Here is an 8,022-nt window from a genome sequence, read left to right as displayed (position 1 = left end):
CCGACCAAGTGCCGGTCTTATTCCATAGATCATCTTTTTAGGTTTGGAATGCAGGAGAAGCAAAATCCTGGAGTTGAGGGTTTTGTCCTCATCAGCAATCATTCCCAAGGCCTTAACTTCGTAGGTAGAGAAACTGAAGTGTAGTGGGAGAGGTGGTGAATTGCTGGACTCACAGCTAGACCGCAGATCTCCCGCATTTAGAGGTGTTCTTAATGCCTTATTGAAATAAAATTATACTGTATTACCTGGAATATTAGACACTCATAGGTTTTTGTGCTTCAGTGATACCCCAAGCCATTTTTAATAAATGAGACGGCACACAGATCTGAGTGAAAAAAAAGTCTTTTGTCTCGAGTACAAACTTCTGAGAATCAGGTCTAAATTTTAAATGAGTTGTTTTCACAACAATAGGAATATAGTAAATGCTCAATAAATATTAGGTGAATGGAAATTCCTTATGACAAAATTAAGAAAGCTTCATGCAAGATTTTACTTAAAGTAACAACAAGCTAGCAAAAATGGGTGACTAAAATGAAATGAAATATTCAGACAACATTCACAAGTAAAATTAGGCAAACCATTTATAATAAATTTGTTTCCTATTCATGGGAACAAAACTTTATTAATAACCAAAAATAGTCTTCATTTTTTTAAAAGATTTTATTTATTTATTTTGACAGAGCGAGACAGCCAGAGAGAGAGGGAACACAAGCAGGGGGAGTGGGAGAGGAAGAGGCAGGCTCCTAGCAGAGGGGCCTGATGTGGGGCTCGATCCCAGAAGCCGGGATCACGCCCTGAGTCAAAGGCAGACGCTTAACGACTGCGCCACCCAGGCGCCCCAATAGTCTTCATTTTAATCAAAGAACTCTGTAAGTAAAACTTGAAATTAAAAATCTGAAGTAAAACATGAAAAATTCAGCTTAAGAAAATCAATTTATCTGAAAATGGTTTTTCCTGTGTGATTTGTCATTAGCAAAATCAGTGACAAGTTTTGCAAATTAGTTTTGATTAATAAAATTTTATTAATAAAATTAATAAACACAATAGTGCTTATTAAGGAGATTTTAGTTTTAATTTGAAGAGGGAACATTCTGCTAGACATGCTGAGATAGGTATTGATTATTGTTTTTTAAAAGCTTACATTTATGTTGTGCCTTAGTCAGCTAAGGCTGTCATAACAAAAATACCATAGTCATTCTCACAGTTCTAGAGGCCAGGAAGTCCAAGATCAGGGTGCCAGCATGGTCAGGTTCTAGTGAGATCTCTCTTCCTGGCTTATAGACTTTCTCTTTGTGTCCTCACAAGGCAGAGACAGAAAGAGCAAGGAAGCTCCCCAGGGTCTCTTATAAAGACACTAATCCTATCATGAGGTCCCTACTCTCATGACCTCATCTAAACCTAATACCTTCCTTCCGAAGGCTCCCTCCTCAAATACCATCACTCTGGGGATTAGGGCTTTAACATATGAATTTGGGGGAGACACAATTCATTTCACAGCGTGTAGTATTACTTTATAAAAGCTATTTTGGTAATTTTGAAGATAGTTTTTTAAAAATTTGTTTTTAAAAGTTTTCTTGAAAGCAATTATTATACTGTTAATGATGCTAATAGGTCACTTGAAATTTATTTTGCAGTGTTTTTGTATCTTTCACAATAGATTTTTTTCATTTGTTTAAATTACTTGGGGTTCAGCTAGAAAATATTCACAAATTAGCCATCATTTCAATTAGTCTTCAAACTCTTGCGTCTGTTGGAGAAGCTAAAAATCACTTATACCACTGGCTCCCAAACTTTACTGAGAAAAATAATCTATGGTATTTGTTAAAAATGCAGGTTCTTGGATCCAAACCTCAGAGATGAATTCAGCATTTGATATGAGAATTTGACTTGGAGATCTGCAATTTTGTTTCAGGTAATTCTCATGCCTATGGTTATTCTTTGAGAAATACTGAATAACAGCATGAAAAATAATGAAATTATCTTTTTCCCTAAAAACAGCTAAAGATCAGGGGCTGATAATACAAAAGTCTTCTCAAAATTGTTGAATCTTGGGGCACCTGGTGGCTCAGTTGGTTAAGCCTTCCGCTCAGGTCATGATCTCAGGGTCCTGGAATCAAGCCCCACAAGGAGCCCCACATCCGGCTCCCTGCTGAGCAGGGAGCCTCCTTCTCCCTCTCCCACTGTCTGCAGCTCCCCCTGCTTGTGCTCTCTTTGTCAAATAAGTAAATAAAATCTTTAAAAAAATATATATTATTAAATCTTTTTGGAAATTTCTGCTAATGAAATTGTTTAAGAAACAAAGTTAAAAAATAAAAATATAAATAATCATTAAGAGGGGTGCCTGGCTGGCTCAGTTGGTAAAGCATACAACTTTTGATGTTGGGTTGTGAGTTCAAGCCCCACATTGGGTGTAGAGATTATTTAAAAATAAAAAATCTTACAAAGAAATTAAAAAAAAATTGGTTGGATTTTCTTAAATATTTAACTACCATGTTATGACACAACTGTACATATTTTTTAAAGTTTTTTTGTTATTTTTTTAAGGTTTTATTTTTAAGACTCAAGCTCACAACCCCCAGATCAAGAGTCATATGCTCTACCAACTAAGCCAGCCAGGTGCCCCAACCAAATTTTATTTTGGTCGCTGATGATTTTGTACTGATTTTTAAATGCATGAACATATCTAGTGGTCATGATTGGTTGGAATTTCCAACTTTCAGGTCTCCTTTGAACTAAAAAACTTCCATCACAAGGCTACCTCCATTAGCTTTATTACTCCCTTGTATAATCTGTTTCTGAATTAGTAAGAAAACAATTTCTTTTTGTTTTTCCTTTCCAGAACTTGCAACACACAAACATCTGTCTTCTGCGCTTTCTAGGTAAAATAAATAAACAAGCAAAACAATACTACCAAAAAACAACAAACTTAGGTAAGAAATATGTTTCAAGGATTATTAATCCTTGAAATCGTTATGATAAACAACATTATTCTTTGTCCACTAAAATCCTGCATGGTACAACAATACAATAAATAAAGAGGTTGTTTTCACAAGTTTGTGCCTCATAAGCAGAAACAGGAAATGCAAATTACACTTAAACTTATATAGAAATATAATTCACATACATTAGAATTTAAATTTTATATGGTGACTTGTATTCTACTGTACTGCACTATCAAGGCAGTTTACAGAAAGAGTGCATGTATTAAAAATATGGGATGACATTAAAAGAAGCAGAGAAATATTGCCTCTTCCTTGAACAGTGGTATTAAGTATTCTAATGCTTGGGGTGCCTGGGTGGCACAGTCAGCTGAGCACCTGACTCTTGGTTTCAGCTCAGGTTGTGATATCTCTGGATCATGAGATTGGGTCCCATGTTGGGCTCCCTGGGGAGTCAGGAGTCTGCTTGGGATTCTCCCTCTGCCCCTCTACCACCCCCACCCCTCAAATAAATAAATAATTCTTAAAAAAAAAAACCCTCTAATTCTCATCATTAAGTTAATGCTTATGATCTGATATGTGGGGTCTGAATTTCAACCATACATGTTCAAATATAAGAACAAGAGATCTAAATTTGTTACAGCAAAATATAATTCAACTAGTATACACTGCAATCTTCTATTTCCTTATGCATGAACAGTCCTCTGCCTGCTCATATAGATAAAAAGGGGAAGGCAAATAGGGTCAAACATTTACTGAAACTGAATGTGATTTAGACCTTCCTGAAACATCAAGTTGCTTAGCATGATTGATAACACCATTTCTTTGAAATTTTAGTAAGGTGAAAGTGCTTATCATTAAAGTACCAAAGCTTAAGATGGCAGCTTGTCTAAATAATGAGCCATCACATAAAGAGTTCCTGTTCATAATACATTGCCCCAATTAAGACACAAACTTATGCATAGTACCCTCCCATACAAACCCTTTGGCAACTAAAACCCTGTGTCAAACGAGTGTTGAAAATTTTTGGATTTATCACCAAGAGGGAGTGATTCCAAGTCAAAAGTGTTGTCAAAAGATAATTTTTCACCACTAATGATCCCCACATCATTCAATTCCTTGTGCAGTACCAGGAAACCTATTCCCTAGAATGAAAAATAAAGCACTCTAAGTAAACAAATAAATAAATCCTTCAAGATAATGACAAGAGGTATCCAAGAATTATCTAACCTTAAAATATGTACTATACTCTCTTGTTCCACTGTAATTAAACTGTTCTATTTATAAAACACATATTTATATAATTATATGTATGCTATTATAAAAATACTTTATCCAGCAAAAATTAAATTCAGACTCTTCAGTGGATATCTTCCAACTAAGTCATGTTAGCCATGAACATTACCAAATCAAATAATATGTGCTTTTAGAATCTTTGAGAAAAAATGCTTTGTAAAATGGAAAAAATGGAAAAGCCAAAATATTACCTTTGGGATCTTTCATCAGTCAGTAGACCAACAATTTGTCTTTTCTAATGTGTGGTACACATACTACTGGTATTACACAGAATGATTTTAGCTGATTACATGGTCGAGCACTTTTTAATTGTAATACTTGTAGCACTTTTTAATTGTAATACTAATTTAATGTGAATTGGGAAATTTTTAAAACAAACATAACTAGAACATCAAACTAGTGATTTAACTTATGTTATTTAAATTGTGGCTAAAAGAGGTATTTAATTTTTAAAGGTAAGTCAGTTTTAGGAAAACTAATAAGAAACTAATAATTTGGGTAGTGTGAAAATATGACAGAAATCATGAAGATGAAACTCATGATGTTATACCAGTTTTTAAGTGTACCAATTTATTTAGTGATCAAAACCAGTTGAAGTTTAAGTAAACACTTACTTATCTTTTAGCTGAGAGGAAGAAAAACATTTAACTCTTCTAGTTTTTTTTTTTTTTTTGACAGGAACTAGTATTTATTGATGGGCATGAATAAGGAGGGGGCAGTGCCCAGGTTCTCATGACTGCAGAACCCACCTTTGTCCAAGGGGTCACCATTAGGGATATATTTGACTCCACATCCATCTGGGATGAGCTGCTTTTTCTTCAGCCACCATATCTTCAATTTCATCCACATTAAACTTAGTCAAGTCTTAGAAATGTGACTCTTCTGGCAGCCAGGGAGCTTGAACTTGGTCCTGCATAGAGCCTCAAGTACATGCTCCTTGCTCCTCAGCTTGATACAGAGGGACATGATGATTTGGCCAATATGGACCCTGTGCTTTCCAAAGCACTGCTCATACCTGTCTGCAGCCTAGATTGGAGATAGCATGTGGTCAGACATCAAATCCCACTGGAAAGGGCTGTCTCCAAGGTCCCTTAGGGGAACCCATACAATCAATAGGCTGCATACACTACTTAGGAGACATTGCACACTGGGTACTCTTCTAGTCTTTAGCCAGTTATGCATCACAAAGAATTTCCTCTTAAAGTTCAGAATCTTTATGTGGGTTAGATCACTAAAAAGAGCATGTACACAGATTTCATAAGTCCAATAGTGTTTACAAAATAGTAGGTGATGTATGCCAACACTGTAAACACTGAGAGCAGAAAGGGCATTCCAGGGTTGTAAAAGTGCAAACCAATGTTGTTTTCACTACTGTTCAGAAGAAAATATCTGCCAATCAGGAAGCCCCTCCACCTCAAAGTTTTGAAAATAATGGAAAGAAGTGGCATAGACAGATCCTAAGTCTCCCATCATGAGCCATATACTAAGAAAACAGAATCTAAAAGCAAGACAGTTACTGGGGGGCCCGGGTGGCTTAGTTGGTTAGGGGTCTTTTTTTTTTTTTTAAGATGTTATTTATTTACTTGAGAGAGAGAAAACATGAACAGGGGAGAGGGGCAGAGGGAGAGGGAGAAGCAGGCTCCCCACTGAGCAGGGAGCTCGATTCAGGGCCTGATCCCAGGACTCTGGAGCTATGACTTGAGCCGGAGGCAAATGCTAAACCCATTGAGCCACCCAGGCGCCCCTGGTGTCTGACTCTTGATCTCAGCTCTGATCTTGATCTCAGGGTGGTGAGACTGAGTTCCACTGGGCATGGAGCATACTTAAAAAATAAAAAAATAAAAAAATAAAAAAAAATAAAAGCAAGACAGTTACATTACCAACAAATACAGCAGTATGGAGATAAAAGTGAAAAAATGGCCAACAACAACAACAAAATAATCCATTTAAAGCTGTGGCAACTACAAGGGCAGCCTATGGCAAGGTGGGACTGGGGAACAGGAGGATTCATACACCCATGAAATGTCAAACAGTTGTCTACTATGGAAAACATTGCCTGACAGTAATCAAAATCCTGGAAAGATTTCAAAGATTCTTATGGTATTTAGGCCCTAAATTCTTCAGGTTGTAAAAACAATAATCTCTTTGGGTTTAAATAAAAGGATATTCTAAGAGTTTAATAGACTAATAAAAAAAAGCCAACTTTATTTATAAAGCACTGCTTAATTAGATCTATGTGTGTGTGAGAAGACTATAATTCGTACACTTCTTGAAGAAAGATAATGCAAAATTCAATCTAATTACAGATGTTATAACTAACAACTAAATAACCGATGTAACTATTTCTAAATATAGCCTTTTCAAAGCCTAGTAGGAGTCATGCTGGAAAACTGTACAGCAGCCTCTTGGAAAAGAATATTTTGATTTGATGAGTCTCAGAGAAGACCCCATGGATTGATCTTCCTAAAATTCACTTCCAGTAAAACCAAAGAAAGCACACCCACTATAAAAAGGAGATATAAATATATATCTACATATATATGATTCTTACCATTTCCTGAAAGCCTGAGCATATCTTTCAACAAGACCCTGAGATAAAGATAAGGATCAGGGAGATTTGTTTCAATTCTAGGTTTTGTTTCCTAAGTTCTAGTAAATAGGTGTTTGTTTTGCTTTGTAGGTGGCCGTGTACCTGATTCAACACATCTTTCAGGGAGTGATAGTGGAGAGATTGGGCAGAGGCTTCTAGACAGGACAAAGCATGAGCTATCTTATGGGAAGCAGTTAGGTCAGACTGTGGCTTCTACCCCAGGATGTGGCAATAAATGTTGGAAACACCAGCATGACAGAACCATAATGAAAGAATACTGAAATAACTAAGCTATGTATTCTAGAGCACTTAGACAAAAACAGTGGTTACATCCACTTAATATCTAAATGAGTCAATTATACCAATATGTTCAGTTGCTTGTGTCTCCTTGGTTATTGTGATTTAAGCCATAAATTAGTCATGAGCAGCAGTCTCATATTGCCAAAGGAAGTAAAAAAATAGAGATAATTGAGGCCTACCATTAGTGGTGGGATCACTAGCCCATAAATCACAAATCAGACGGGTTATCAAGACTTCATGAAAATCTTCCAAATGAATTAAGTAGTCACAGTTTTGGCAGGGTTACACTCCTACTCCGTAAAATATGGACTCATCTATTAATTGTTGCAGATTGATATACTGGAACTTGCAATGATATCAACCTAAGGGCATTACTACTTCACTGCATTGATGGTATTTAAATATTAGTAGGGTTTAATGAAGAAGGGTAGCAGCTGCTGTTTATTTTCTAATAACTCGACAGAAAAGAGGATAAACTGCTATCCCCCCAAACACTCAGGGTTTGGCCATTTGAGTGAACATTTTGGGATTTCAATAGATGACAGCAGGTAGAATATCTTTTCCAATTATCTCCCCAGAATGCTAAACTGGAACTCCTATACCTAACATCCCAGCAGTGCAGGAGCTCAGTATTGAAGACAGCATATCTTGGCTTTAGGAATTTAGTGGCTGGTATGTACTAACAGAAACTAGACTAGTGAGTTTAAGTCTAGGTACTTTTAAATCAAGATTTTGGATCCAGGGGTGGGGGGAATTGAATGAAGGTGGTCAAAAAGTATAAACTTACAGTTATATTTAAGTTCTGGGGATATAGTATACATGATGACTAGAGTTAACAATTGTGTATTGTATATTTGAAAGTTGCTCAGAGTAGATATTAAAAGTTCTCATCACAAA

General features: G+C 36.2%; 1 pseudogene; it reads right to left on the bottom strand.

The window, feature by feature from the left end:
- Positions 1 to 5,308: 5,308 nt before the first annotated feature.
- LOC117803892 lies at positions 5,309 to 5,417 on the bottom strand (annotated as a pseudogene).
- Between the last annotated feature and the right edge of the window lie 2,605 nt (positions 5,418 to 8,022).

This window comes from Ailuropoda melanoleuca, chromosome 9 (assembly GCF_002007445.2).
Source record: "Ailuropoda melanoleuca isolate Jingjing chromosome 9, ASM200744v2, whole genome shotgun sequence".
NCBI lineage: Eukaryota > Metazoa > Chordata > Mammalia > Carnivora > Ursidae > Ailuropoda > Ailuropoda melanoleuca.
Note: the sequence above shows the minus strand (reverse complement) of the source record. Positions and strands in the feature narration are given on the sequence as shown.